The sequence below is a fragment of the Erythrolamprus reginae genome, chromosome 1, assembly GCF_031021105.1.
Source record: "Erythrolamprus reginae isolate rEryReg1 chromosome 1, rEryReg1.hap1, whole genome shotgun sequence".
Lineage (NCBI taxonomy): Eukaryota > Metazoa > Chordata > Lepidosauria > Squamata > Dipsadidae > Erythrolamprus > Erythrolamprus reginae.
In genome coordinates, this window is record NC_091950.1 from 351,942,859 (window position 1) to 351,957,653 (window position 14,795).

At 47.3% G+C, this 14,795-nt stretch overlaps 1 protein-coding gene across 5 annotated transcripts in view; it reads left to right on the forward strand.

The window, feature by feature from the left end:
* DAAM2 (dishevelled associated activator of morphogenesis 2) overlaps nt 1-14,795 on the forward strand; it is a 267,666-nt gene that overhangs the window by 221,757 nt on the left and 31,114 nt on the right. The window lies entirely within an intron of this gene.

The following is a 14,795-nucleotide window of genomic DNA, read 5'->3' on the forward strand; positions in this document are numbered from 1 at the left end:
TGATTAGCACCTAAAATATCCTGGGTTTAATGCCAGGCCATATTTGCCAGATTTCAGATGTTGTTTTGCCAATATTTTAATGTTTTTGTATTAGTTGTACAAAAGTTGGAAGTGGCTCATGGAAAACAAAATGCTCTCTCATCAAAAATAAATTTCAGAAGATGACTCTCAAAATACTTGGAACCTTGATTTTGATTGTTTTTTCAATATACAGTGGTACCTCTACTTATGAACTTAATTCGTTCCGTGACCAGGTTCTTAAGTAGAAAAGTTTGTAAGAAGAAGCAATTTTTCCCATATTTTTCCCAATGTAAAAGCAAATAATGCGTGTGATTGGGGAAACCACGGGGAGGGTGGAAGCCCTATTTCCTCCCAGGAAATTCCTAGAGAGGCCCACGGAGGCTTCTCCCTGCCTTTTCCAGTTATAGTTTCAGAGGCTCGGGTTTGTAAGTGGAAAATGGTTCTTGAGAAGAGGCAAAAAAAATCTTATCTTATTTATCTAGAAAAGTTTGTAAGTAGAGGTGTTCTTAGGTAGAAGTACCACTGTACCTGAAGTTGGGGAAACCATTTGTCAGAAGGAAGGCCAGATTATGATCTTCCTTTCTAATTTTAGACTCTTTTTTTTTTAAAAAAAATGCAAGGATGAGAAAGCATCCAGACAGAATTCTTCCATTGTGAGGAACTGAATGGTATAGATTCTAGAAAACTGAATCTCATTATTTTTTTAAAAAAAATACATTTTTAAAAATATATTTAATTCCAGTTTTAAGGTCATGGTGAGTTTGTGAAACCAGCCTGTTGATAGTTCTGAAAAGTGATGAGACTTTCATTAGTCTGGAGTTTTCCAGATGTGCTGGAGAATGTTGGCTTTGCATTAGACTATAAAATATTCTCTTTACAGTGGAGGATCTCCCTTAATGTCAAATTTCTCTTCTGAATTAATATTGCTGCACTTTCCAGAGCTTTCTGCCTTTTATGTAGCCACATCATCTTACGAAGGATTTTTCATGGAAAGTTGCCTTTATGTATTACAATTTTTCATGACTTTGATATTATCAGCCCCAATTTCATTTGGAATTTATTTATTAGATTTGTATGCCACCTTTATTACTTTATAAGTAACTGAAAGTGGTGAAGATATCTAACAGATCATGCCAGACTAATCTTATTGCGTTCTTATTGCGACAAAATTAGTGGACAAGAGGAATGCTGTGGATTTAATTTACTTGGATTTCAGTAAGGCATTTGATAAAGTAGACCATAACTTACTACTAGATAAAGTTGAAAAATGTGGGTTAGACAGCAACACCACCAGATGGATTCAAAACTGGCTAACCAACTGCACTCAATATGTAGTGCTCAATGGAACTGCATCTACATGGAGGGAAGTATGCAGTGGAATATCCCAAGCCTCTGTTTTAGGCCCTGTACTCTTCAACATCTTCATCTTTGACTTCAATGAAGGAAGGCTGTGGTTGACCTCAGGGGACTGGGTAGGCATGGCTGATGGTAGGTGTGGCTGATTGGGTGGACATGTCCAACTGGATGGCCGTTGCCAGGTTGTCACCATTTCCCAAACTGCTGGCATGTTTCCTCTTCCCACTGGATAGACTGGGCCAAAGCCCAGTCCTCTTCCAACTGGGTAGACTAGGCCAAAGCTACATTGGCCTACATTGGAAATTAAAATAAAATAAAACATTTTTTCTTTCTAGGGCCAAGGAAGTTTAATAATAGTGAGAATTTTCACTTAATTTGGTTAAAATAAAATAAACCAATGGCCATATTTACAGAGAAAAGTAAAATAATCTGTCTATAAAAGAAAATAATTAAATGAAGTAGATTTGCCCATTAAATTCAGAGTAAAATCTTTTCTTTCCATCTTCCCTTTTCTTTCCAAGCAATTAATAACTTTAATTTCATTAAATCAGTGGTAATAAGAGTGTAACAATGACTGGATTATATGGACAATTATTTGAAAAATAAGATCAAGAAAAGTGGTAAGAGTCACATTAGAAATGATTATCATATACTTTTAATATTTTTTTTTTTGAGATTTGGATATTCTTATTTCTGCTTAAAAAGAAATATTTCTGACTTCGTTAATGACTTCAAAAGTGAGATGGGTGGCATATAAATTTAATAAATAAATATTTCTCCTACCATTATGCCAATCTTTAGAAACCTATATAGATCTGGTTAACAGACAGAAATGTTGTAACTCAGCTATAAAAACTTGGTCAGGACAATTGCATAAGGCTAATTTACTGCTTTCTCTTTTCTCCTTTAAGTAATTGAAAAATGCTTCTTCTGTTTGACTAGTGTGCTTCTGATGAGTCAATCTGGTACTATGTTATCTTTTTGCTGGAGAGACGGAGTAACGACACGGACACCAGAGCTGGATTTAAATTGGGTCATTTTTATTAACATAAATTTGCATAATTTATTCAAATACTTTGCATAAATTAGCATAAACAACTATGACCCGGAAATGGACCTGCAGGGTCAAACAAATACTTCCGGGGCGGAAATGACGTTATGTCAGCAAACATTCCTGGGCAACTCATGGGCGTATCTTGATGCAAGGTCCAGGTGAGGGCCAGGCCGTCACCTGTGACCTTTTCTGCCATGCTGTGCATGAGGGGGGTCCCACCGGCTAACCCGAATCGGGGAATTAAAGGTGCAGGACCCAAAGACAGGTTCCCCCCAGCTGCTCAGGCAGAAACTCCCTCCATGAGCTTGTGGAGAACCTGTCAATCATCCCCAAAGATGCCCAAGGGAGAACGCGCGGTTGCTAAACCACCCAATTTTCCGCCCCTAACCTGCCTACCCAAATGACCAAAGGTAAGCCAATTAACCTAATTAATGCAAGCACCCCCTAACCGCACATCCGTCACCCCAGTGTGGAATGGGCGAAAAAACAGCTCAGCTAAGAGGCAGAACTGCAAAAAATTCCCATTCGGCCCCCTAAGGGCGACCCCGAAGCACACTGCAAAATAGTGGAGGGCGGGCGGGTGTCTGCTCAGGAGCTCGGTCCGGGCGAAAAGGGAGAGCCCCGGGCCTGCTCGCCCTTATATAGGGCAAGCAGGCCCCGCCCGGACCAATCAGGGCCTGGCCAATCAGGCCCTGATCTCCCGAGCGAAGTCTCGCATCGCGAGACTTCGCCCGGGATCCAAAATGGCGGCCGCCATGAGGGACCGTGTCTCCCGGTCCCTCCAGCAAAGCCTGCCTGCCGGGTAAGTCCGGCGCTGCCCTTGCTGGAGAGACGGAGTAACGACACGGACACCAGAGCTGGATTTAAATTGGGTCATTTTTATTAACATAAATTTGCATAATTTATTCAAATACTTTGCATAAATTAGCATAAACAACTATGACCCGGAAATGGACCTGCAGGGTCAAACAAATACTTCCGGGGCGGAAATGACGTTATGTCAGCAAACATTCCTGGGCAACTCATGGGCGTATCTCGATGCAAGGTCCAGGTGAGGGCCAGGCCGTCACCTGTGACCTTTTCTGCCATGCTGTGCATGAGGGGGGTCCCACCGGCTAACCCGAATCGGGGAATTAAAGGTGCAGGACCCAAAGACAGGTTCCCCCCAGCTGCTCAGGCAGAAACTCCCTCCATGAGCTTGCGGAGAACCTGTCAATCATCCCCAAAGATGCCCAAGGGAGAACGCGCGGTTGCTAAACCACCCAATTTTCCGCCCCTAACCTGCCACAGGAGCGGGGGTCAGATCTCTATCTTGGCCCCCCGACTCCCCCCTCTAGCTGCGCCAGCTCACGCAGAGACCGCTGCAGGTCCTGTAGGAAGATGGCGTTCCCCTGCTCAGACAGGTGGACGCCATCATCACGGTAGAGCCATGGCTGGTCTATTGATATAAGGGGATGAGGTACTACCACTCCACCCAATTCTCTAACCGTTTTACCCATAGCCCTATTCACCCGCCGCCTAGCCCGGTGAATGGCCCTAAGGGAAGAGGCATCCCTCCACACAAGCCTAGGTAATATTTCTGACCACACCACTTGCGTGGTGGGCCAGACCTCACGAAGCCTTCGCAGGTCTTCGCGTGCCTGGATGAGCAGCGCCAGGCCTCCCAGTATGCACAGGTCATTGCCACCTAAGTGCAATACCAGCCACCTGGGTGCGGCCACAGGACGCTGCCCACCCAGACCCCTTTGAGCGCGACTCCAGGAGCCGCCCCCCATATTGCCGGGCGCAGCCACAGAATGCTGACCGCCCAGCAACGTCGGTAGGAGACCCTCCCACCGCATACCTCTCCGGCCCATCCAGGTAACGTTGACCCACCGCCCCAGGGACAGGTGGGTCCCGATGGCGCTCCTGGCTGCCGCGCGGCCGGCCCAGAAAATCATGCTGTGGCCACACAGCAGCGCCGTCGGTTTCATGTTAGCCTGGGGACCTGCAAGAGGACACAGACACAGAGAGGTTACCTAGCCTAAGCCCTGCCTAGGATCCTCAGCGGGCCTAACATAACCCAAATATGCCGCTGACCGCCAGCGGCCGATCTCCCGAATCCGATGGGCCGGGAAACCAGAAAGTGCCGCGCTAGTGGCGGCGCCGATACGGAACGAATGCGTTCCATAACCGGCGGGATCCATGCCCACCTGGGCCATCGCCCTAGATACTAAAGCCCAAAATTGGAAACGGGTCAGAGGGGTACCGTCACAATGCCTAAACAGGTACCCCTGACCTGACCCCCTCATACCACAATAAAGCCGTAGGGCGGCCACCGGACACACCGACTGGTCGGTGGCCGCACTAAGTTGTAAGGTAACCCCTCTGCGTAGCTGATCCGTTTTAGACCTCCTCACTACAAGGGACACCCCCCCTTGTCTAAAGGCCAGATCAGCGAACTGGAAGGCCCGGAGCGAAGTGTCAGCCTGAGACGAAGCCATGGCCTCGCTGACCCGAAGGGCCCCAAAAAACATGACACAAGCCGCTGCCCTAAAAAGACGGGCCTCGTACAATGAGGAACACAGACTGTCGAAAACCACGTTGATTAAAGACAGCTGCTCCACCGTCAGAGCCTGACGAGTGTCACCAGGGGCCCCCGCTTGCTCCCTAAGCCAGCCTTCCAGCATCTTCCGGATGCGAAAGTCACCCGAAAGATCTGCAAACCCCCCCGCCTTGGACAGAAAGGCGAGGCCGGCTAACCGGGACCGGATCGTCCTAACTGACAGGCCACGCTGCCTAAGTTGGACGCAAAACTCGGCCAAATGCTCTACAGGGACAGGCCAACTAAGCTGGTAACCCCTGCCCTGCCTAAACTCCCCAAACTCCTTACCTGCACGCTGGTATGCCCTGAGGGTGCCGGGCGCTACAGACAAGGAGATTGCCCGGGATGCCTCGTCTCTCCACCACTCTGGATCCCCCCCAGAGTCCAGAGGTGGCTGGGGAACGCTTCTGGCAACTCTCGGGCCCACGGGGCCAGGGTCCGAAACCTGGACAACTGATCACGGGACAAGGCATCAGCAACCCCGTTATCTAACCCGGGGACATGCTTAGCCAAAAACAATGCGTTCAGAGACAAGGACCTGTGCACAAAATGGCGGACAAGCCGCATGACCCTGTCGCTCTTTGAGGACAGGGCATTCACCACATGGACAACCGCTAGGTTGTCACACCAAAAGTGCACAGTCTTGTCCCTGAACTGCTCCCCCCAAAGCTCCAAGGCCACTATTAAGGGGAAGAGCTCCAAGAACGTCAGGTCCTTAACCAATGAAGAGGCACTCCATTCCGGAGGCCATGCCGACCAGCACCACTGGTCACCTAACACCACCCCGAAACCACAAGTCCCCGCGGCGTCAGAGCAGAGCTGCAACCCAGCTTCCAACAGAAGCTCGTGCCTCCAGAAAGACAACCCGTTAAATCTATCCAAAAAATCCCGCCACACGCCGAGGTCAGCCCTGACCCCAGCGCAAAGGCGGGTACGATGATGGGGCAAACGGAGCCCCTTCATCGCATCATACAACCTCCTGGAAAAAGCCCTTCCAGGAACAACTACCCGACAGGCAAAATTAAGAATGCCTGCCAATTCCTGAAGCTGCCGTAGGGTCACCTTCCGGCAGCCCAGGACCTCATCAAGCTTCCGCTTAATCTTCACCAACTTCTCTAGGGGCAATCTAGAAGATTGCTCCTCTGAGTCCAATTCAATACCCAGAAAGGTAATCCTGGTGGCGGGGCCTTCGGTCTTCTCAGAGGCTAAAGGCACCCCCAAATGAGCACAAAGGGCTTCGAAGTCCCGCATCAAAGCAAAACATTGCTCCGAATGCGCAGGCCCCGCCAACAGGAAATCATCAAGGTAGTGAACGACCGTACCCAGACCACTTTGCCTCCTGAGCGCCCACTCCAAGAAGGTGCTAAAACTCTCGAAAAGCGAGCACGAGACAGAGCACCCCATGGGCAAAGCTCTGTCCACGTAATAACCCCCCTCGAAATGGAAGCCCAACAGCTCAAAGTCGTCTGGGTGTATGGGGAGGAGCCGGAATGCCGACTTAATGTCGCACTTACCCATAAGGGCTCCTACCCCACACTTCCTAACCATAGTCACGGCTGCATCAAAGGATGCATACCGGACTGAACACAACTCGTCAGGAATGAAGTCATTCACTGACTCCCCTTTTGGAAAAGACAAATGGTGAATCAACCTAAATTCACCACTCGCCTTTTTGGGGACCACACCTAAGGGAGACACCCGAAGATTCGGGAAGGGCGGCTCCGAGAAGGGCCCGAGGACCCTGCCTTCGGCAACCTCCTTCCCAATCTTCTCCCTAACAATGTCTTCATGACCAACAACCGACCTAAGGTTGTCAGACATGAAGGCCTTCCTAACACCCTGGTAAGGGATCCTAAATCCCTCTGAAAAACCTAGCAAGAGAGCGGCCGCTCTCGAGCGAGGGTGGTAGTCGCCCAACCAACCCTCAAGCACCACTAAATTAATTGGGCTGGGCCCCTTTTCCCCCAGCAGGTGGGGGAGGCTTTGGGAGACCCGAGCCTTTCTTTTCAATCCCCTTCTTGGGGCGGGGGCACACGGCTGCGGAATGGTTTCCCCCACAACTTCCGCAGGCGTGACGAAACCTGCAAATGGGGCGGAAACACGCCCCCTTTGCAGCGAACTCGTGACACACTAAAGAGGCCCCTTTCCCAACGGCACCCGCCACGGCCTTGGCCGGCGCGGGCGTCGCGGGCTCCTCTTCCATAAAGTGACCGCTATCGGTCCTATCACAGCCCTCCTTCCCTGACATATGCGTGGCCTGGAACCACAGGTCCGGTACCACCATATCCCAGGGCAAGTAGGGGTCATGGGCAATACGCATCCTGAACCCCTTGTCGTAATGCCTCCATATGGTGCCCCCATATTCAAAATGGGCCCTCGCTATAAGGTCGATGTACTTCAGCAAGGCAGCGGCCCTACCCGGCTGCCTCTGAATTACCACCGACGCAAAGGTCAGAAAGGCATACAGCCACGAGCTGAAGCATTTCGTGACCTTTGTCTTTTTAACCTTCTCCCCAGGGACCACCTCCTTGTCCTGTTTAGGGACCTCCCTGTTCAAAATGGAGAAAAGATCAACGTACTCCCCCCGCCAGATTGCCTCCTTAACTGACGGGTGAAGATGGTACCCTAAAGGTGTCGCGGGCAACCCACAAGGGATGGCCCCAGGCTTGATGCTGGCGAACGGGTCCCACACCGTGGTGGCCCCCGAGCCCAGCACCCCAAGCCCCGGTGGATACATGAACGGGACCGGGGGCATAATGGCTGGTGGAGGAGGGATCCAACCCCCCACCCCTGCCCCAGGTGGGACAGGTACCCCCGGCGCCCCCACTGGCGGAGCCGGCGGGGACCAGACCTGTCCACAGGTGCCTGCAGCAGACCCCATGAAACTGTTGCCACCCCCCAAAGCTGGCGGGATGAACCCGGGACCCTGGATGGGCAGGAGCGGTGATGTGCCTGCATGTGGTGCAACCTCACCTGCCCCGTAAGGGGTAGAAGCCATCCACGGTGGGCCCATCCTGGTTGGGCCCTGGAACGATGACCACTGCCCCGGCGGGGCCATCTGCCCAGCGTGGCCCGTCTGCCCGGTGCTGCCCGTCTGTCCGGTGCCAGCCATCTGCACGTCGTGGGCCACTTGCCCTGCTGGGGCCGACTCCACTTCGGGGTCTGCGCCCCATGCTGCGGTGGCAGCCGAGGAAAGCCCCTCCGGGCCTGCCCCCGACCGCCACCTCTCCAACTCGTCGAGCCGCTCCAGGACCCTGGCCCAGGAGAGAGAAGGGGACACCTCGGGTTGAGGGACTGTGGGCATAAACCCTACCACCCCCCCCCACCGGGATCCCCCCCGGGGGCCCCTCTGCCGCCGCCCGAGCCCGGGCAGACGGCCTGGCAGCCCTCCTAGGCCACACCACAGGTTGGGCCGGGAGGGCCTTAGCTGGCCGCTTTTTAGGGGCCATACCACTAAAATCTAGTTTTACACAAGAAGGAATAGGGCGGGACCAAGCCCTCCCCCAACGGGCCCTGCACCACTTGAACAAGGCCTGCCCTAACAGCAGGCCTCAGTAGTGCAAACCCACCCAGGAAGCCAATCCCCCCTTCCAATGGGCGACAAGGCCCAATACCAGGCCTTTATCCCAGGCCTACAATCCACCCAGCGACCCCCGCGGGCCCGCGAGGCCACCAGAAGGCAGCACCTCCCTCCCTCTACAAGGAAACAATGAGGCTCCAAACCGGAGCGGAGCCCAGCCGATGCTGGCTCCGCTGACGCTGCAAAAGGCTTTTCGCCACACCACAGGCCACTAAAATGGCGCCTCGCACGAGGTCGCCAAACAAAATGGCCGCCGGAGCAGAACGACCGAACGTCTGCTCAGGAGCTCGGTCCGGGTGAAAAGGGAGAGCCCTGGGCCTGCTCGCCCTTATATAGGGCAAGCAGGCCCCGCCCGGACCAATCAGGGCCTGGCCAATCAGGCCCTGATCTCCCGAGCGAAGTCTCGCATCGCGAGACTTCGCCCGGGATCCAAAATGGCGGCCGCCATGAGGGACCGTGTCTCCCGGTCCCTCCAGCAAAGCCTGCCTGCCGGGTAAGTCCGGCGCTGCCCATTTATAGAAAAGTTCCATAAAAAATTCAACTGCTTGAAATATAACCGGATCAATTAACATAACTGGTTTGGGAGATATCTTATTACTCTGAACAATATTACAGCATAGTTTAAGATTGTAGTAATACAGTATATGGTTATAGATGAATTGCACTTAATTCTGTTTAGTCGTAGAACATTTTTTAACCTGACTAAAGTTTTTTTTGTTTTTACTAAAATGGATATCACATTACATATGATATGATACATAAATCTAGCAGAATGTAGTATTCCTAGAATATTAATTGAAAGAGCCCTGTAATTTACATGTGTTTTGAAAATATGCTGTGGTTATGCATAACTGGAGATAATTTTTCAAATACATTTTTAATGCAAATAAAAATGTGTAAATAATTGTATCTCAGCAATTTGCTAAGATATTTTTTTCTTTATTAAAAAATGAAAAACTGACAGTGTTCACCACACAGACTTTCCTTGCCAAGCTGCATGTGATTAGGATAAATTATCTTCACTATAAAATGACTATACTGCTAAAATGTTGTCATTGTAAAATACAGCTTGAGCTGTTTTCATAGAGGAAGCTGACTTACACAACCATCTCCCTTTTCATTTCAGTTTTCTTGTTAAACACTATACAGAAAGAGACAAGACAAGCTTGTTCTTTTAGGATCAGAATCTATCTATTTGACACAATAAATATGGAGGGAAAAATGCAACCGGATGCTAGTACTAGTTATTACTCATACATATAATAGTAGTTTTAACCATTCACTTGTGTCCGGCTCTTGGAGATTTTATAGGCAAGTGCTCTCCAAGGCTACCCTGTCAAGAACAGTGTCGCAATTGTTGGGTGTTCATCTTCATATCAGCTTTAGTGCTGTGAAGCCGTTGAGTTATCTCTGCTTGCCCCTTCTTCTTCATCTACTAACTATTCTTAGCATCATAGACTTCTCCATGTACAAGGGTGGCCCAGAAAGTAATGCACCCCATTTTTTCCTCAGCCTATAGTAATGGTACAAAGGCAAAACTTTAGATATACATTATTTGAATTGTCAGGAGTGCATGTGTAAATTTTGTGTTTCTTCAGACAGCATAGCTGCAGCAGTGTTTTGAAATGGTGTTTGTAGATGATGTACGTTATAAGCAGCAAGTTGTTGAATTTCTCACTGCAGAGAAAGAAACTGTTGGGAACTTTCACAAATGTTTGTGTACAGTTTTTGGAGAATCTGCAGTTGACAGAAGTATGGTTAGTCGTTGGGCACAAAGGGTGAGGCCATTAGAAGATGGTTCGGCAGAGCTCCAAGATTTGCAGACCAGAACAAGAACAAGAGGGCATACACACCCTTGTGTCTCGCTGGAGGAAGGCCATAGAATGGGACAGAGATTATGTGGAAAAATAGGGAGTGTAGAAAAAAATATCATTCTTTTTTGTATGTAAGTTTCATTGTGTTCAATAAATAATTGTTGAAGAAAAACAATGTGGTGCATTACTTTCTGGGTGACTCTCGAATGACGTGGCCAAAGTAAATCAGACATAGTCTTGTGATCATGGCTTCTAGTGATGTTTCTGGTTTTGTACAGTTCAGCATCTCTGGCTGTCTGCGGTAGGCAGAATAATTTACACCAGCACCACAGTTCAAAGGCGTCAATTCTTCTTTGATCAGCCCTTCTTAATGTCCAGCTCTCACGCCCATACATCATATGTTACATATACTCTGTGTCGTTTACGCTCAAAGAATGCTCTTGAATTCTGTATTCCTCAGAAAGCACAAAAGTCTAAAAAGAGATCCTAGATTCTCACACAGCTAAATAACCTTAGAATCGTCCTACACATCCTTGTACTGAGAAGAAAAAGAGGAGCCACTGGGAAAAGGAATGTAGAAAGCAGTAATAACAGATTTCCCCCCTTCCCGCTTGTAGCACTCTTGGATAACAAGTAAAGCTTATGCCCAGATAGGACCGTGATTGCAGCCATTTCCGCTTAACTCTATAGGTAAGCCTCCCTGCCTTTCCTAATCTTTGTCCTCAGGGAACATGCGTGTCTTGCCAAAAGCTCTCTTTGCACTCAAAATGCAGAAGTGTCCATTGCAATTGTACTCGGTTCTGTTCTATCTTCACATGTCAGTAGAATTGCTTAGCTTAGTTATCATTCCATTACAGTCTTTGTGGGGGTTTTCTGTAAACAAATATAAAACAGACCTGGCAGTGGTTAAATTATGCATGCAGTCTGGGGTTTGTCAGTTTTTATGCCAGTGGGAGAAATTTAGGTTTGGCTCTTACAAGGCCGGTATGAAAATTACTGATGATACATATCCAGCAATGAGATATGACTTATTTAGTGTGTCTCTTTCTGGCCATAATCACATTTTAATGTGGTGTCTGCATTGCAACAAATCTCCCCCCCCCCCCACTTCAAGTAGTCATCTTCCTTCTGCCTTGAATGGAAAGATTTTAGGGATCTGCTCTAGGTTTCTGCTCAATCGGTTCACCTGTTTTTGCTTAAAGCTCGGCACATCTGCTTTATGTTACTGTGGGCTATTTTAAGATCCACTGCATGGTTAGTCAGAAGTATTGGAAAAATAACAACAACAATGAGAATACTTCATTAACAATCTGTTGGCCCGGTTGCTTGTCTGCTTTCGAACTCTGTGTGAATAGCACATTTGTGGCCATGTGGCTTGCTGACTGTAGTGAGACTGTTCTGTAAGCAATTGCTTGCTCATCTAGCTAGCCTCAAGTGCAGCTTAACAGTATCTGCAGTGATCATTCAGAATGCACCACAGCCTTTATATAGGCCTTACAGTAGCCTCATTGAGTTGTCTCTTAATATGGGGCCTGGCAGGCCTCTGTGAGAGAGGGTTGTGCTACTTGAGCCAGATGTTTCCTTATTATTTGCTGGGCAAAGGCAGCCACATGTGCATTTCTTGGATTGAAGAGCATCTCCTTTGAGCATTTTAAGTCATGCTTCAAGGGAATCATACCATCAAAAACATGCCAAACTCTCGTATTCGGACATTAAAAACTTGGTAAGGCTTCAGGTGCAGCTACCCAGGAACAGTGCAAATTTCTTTGTGTGTCTTGCCTTCACGGCTTTGAAATCTGAGTTACAGGAAACTTGTCTTGGGAAGGAAAAAGCTAATTCGTTCTCCATGGCCTCTTCAGTTTTTGGCTTCTTTGCTTAAGCCAGTGCCAGTTGGAAGGATGAGTGCTATCTGTTTCCATATACAAAGAGGAACTGTTGTCCAATAAATATGAATTCTGCGTGTTTATTTGAAAATGATGGGCCATTAGAAAAGGTTCCCTGAACTGTTGATATTTAATGCACAATTACATAATTAGAATCCAGTGAATATCTTCAGCAAGACAGATGGGTATATCCTATTATAATACTGCTCTTCAAATTTAGTAAGCTGTCAGGATTTAATCCACCAAATAAACAAATCCCTTATTTTGTTGTTAAACTTCTGGAGGGAAAAGAGCTAAAGGAAAAAAAACACCCATAAAGGCCTAATTCTCATTGGTCAGTTCTTCATTATACAGGAAACTCCTAACATTACAACTAATCACTTAGACCAGTGATGGTGAACCTATGACATGGGTACCACAGGTGGCATGCGGAGCCATATCTGCTGGCACACAAGTCGTTGCCCTAGTTCATCTCCAATATGCATATGTGTGCCAGCCACCTGATTTTTGGCTTGCACAGATGCTCTGGGAAGGCATTTTTAGCTTCAGAGAGTCTCCAGGGGGATGGGGGAGGGTGTTTTACCCTCCTCTGGCTCCAGGGAAGACATTGGAACCTGGGATGGGTGAAACACGAGCTTACTGGGCCACCAGAAGTTGGGAAACAGGGATTGAATTATGGGTGTCGGCACTCACGCATGTGTGATAGCGCATACCCACACTTTTTTACCCACCCAAGGGAAAAAAGGTTCGCCATCACTGACTTAGACCATTCAGAATTATGACAGACCACCTCAGAACTTCTTACAATCTGGTTTTGAAGTTATGGTGGCTGTCTATGCAGACATATACTTATCAGAGATGGGTTGCTCCCAGTGCGGACCAGTTCTATAGAACCAGTAGAGGGAATTTTCCCTCGTACACGGAACTGGGAGAAATCGCCAGCTGGCCATGCCCTCGAACCGGCTCTTTCAATGGCGCTGTAGGTGCTGCCATCTTATTTTTGGCTTCTGCACTTTCATAGAAGCTGTTTTTTTCTTCTGAGCTTGTACAGAAGCCGGGTTTTTGGTACTGTGCATGTGTGCCTGCCTGCAAAGCCCGTGTGCGCCCCCATGGCATATAATGCATGTGCAGCTGCACAGCGTGGGAGGAAGCAAACCGACAGCCATGTAAGTTTGAACCCACCCCTGATACATCTGCATGCATTCATGCAAGCAATCATGCGATTGCATTTTGGGTACATTGGCAACCAGCTCATCTTTATTGTCATTTGCAGCATCCCGTGGTTATCACAATTTGACTTTTTGAGTAGTTTACTTCTGGTTTTTGGCAAAAAATGTGCACATAAACAAAAATAAATTTGCTTAAGGACCACAGTGTTAGCTTAAGAACCACAGCATTTGTTTAACAACTCCACAAAAAGTGTTGAAAAATAGGATCTGGTCACATGATGCCTTACCTACAACCATAATTCTGGACTCAGTTACAGCTGTAAGTGGAGGACTTCATGTTTCTTTATTTTTTACTGTAAAATATGTCATTTTGTATTGTACTATATTTGGGTTAAGTCATATAGTGTGTTAGGATGTCATTTGGAGACGTGAGTTAATTTTTTATGTTGCAAATTTATTTTATGATGTAATAAATATGAATTAACAATTATAAAACATTCACACTCATAAAATATAACAAATACCAAAATATTTATGACAAACACTGTAAAATATAATAGAAAGTTTATGCTTGACTATTATTGATCACCTTATTCTCCCTTCTGCTTATAATATGCTAGAAATCAAGCTTTGGATTTTTTCATAATTGTGCATTATGTTTTTCATCCCTGGTCAATTGCAAAAGTGTAAAAGTTTCTTGAAGAGAATCCCAAAGGCTTTTCCGCATGACAAGTCATTAATGAAAAGTTACTGTGGTGTACATATTTTATTCAAAGAAGATAATATATTCTGAATCACCACTCAGGGGTTGCCCTGAATGTAACCATAATCAATCATTTTGCTTTAGCAATCGTCTTTGTGAGCTTTCAATTGTTCATATCTTCATGGATATAAATAGAATAGAATTCTTTATTGGCCAAGTGTGATTGGACACAGAAGGAATTTGTCTTGGTGCATATGCCCTCAGTGTACATAAAAAGACAAGAAACATTCGTAGCAGATGGTTTTGTGAGTATGAAGTCCATAGTGAATTGCAGAGAATAATAAAAAATAAAGAAACCATTAGAGAGCATTATACTGAGGAAGCTGTTGGCAACAGATCCACACTGTAGGCTTATTGAAATTCTCATATCATCCAGGTCATAGTTGCCTCATATGTGCTTTTCCGAAAGACAACTGATCTTTCTTGTTTCTCCCCCTCCTTGAAAATGTTTCACTTCTAATCCCAGAAGCTTCTTCTGTTCAGAACTGTACAGAAGTGAAACATTTTCAAGTAAAAAAACCCCCAAGTCCACTTATCTATTGGAAAAGCGCTTTTGGGACATCCTTGCTGA